Below are 617 nucleotides of genomic sequence, written 5' to 3'. Positions count from 1 at the left end.
CATTCGTATAAGGCGTGGCAAAAAAAACAAAATCAGTGCTCCGAAATGCTTTGAAAGTAGCATTTTCAGAGCATCGATTTTGTTTTTTTTGTCACCCCTTCCACGAATGTGATCTGAAGATGAAATTTTGCAAGCCGTTAGAACATTTGTCAAAGTTCATCACAAAAAAAAATCAGAATTTTTTGAACATTTTTAAAATGTTTTTTGATTTTACTGTTCACCCGAGCTCATTTGAGCTCGGGTGTAGATACTCCACGTCCAGTTAACGAAGCATCCATCCAAAGATACCAGCACACTTGACTGCTGGGTCGCATAGTAAACGGTGCATGTGTACGCAATGTCTAGCAGCAATCTGAACTTGTCTGAACCAAGGGGCAAGGTCAGAAGGATAGCGAGGAGAAGAAGGCATTTGTGCTTGTGCGATCCCCTGCTTCGGGCCTCGCTTTGCCCCCCACCGCCCGGCAACGGCCCTTCCCCACCTTCCTTCCAAGTTGGCTTGGGCAGCGCGAGTGGATCGGTGGAGCACGCGAGCGCAAAAGGAGGAAGGAAAAGCGAGCGAGGAGGAAGAAGAAGCAGCCGAGCCAAGCCAAGGCGCCACCTAACCAAAATCTTATTAT

Source organism: Triticum aestivum, chromosome 3A (genome assembly GCF_018294505.1).
Source record: "Triticum aestivum cultivar Chinese Spring chromosome 3A, IWGSC CS RefSeq v2.1, whole genome shotgun sequence".
In the NCBI taxonomy this organism is placed as follows: Eukaryota; Viridiplantae; Streptophyta; class Magnoliopsida; order Poales; family Poaceae; genus Triticum; species Triticum aestivum.
This window is presented reverse-complemented; position numbering follows the sequence as displayed.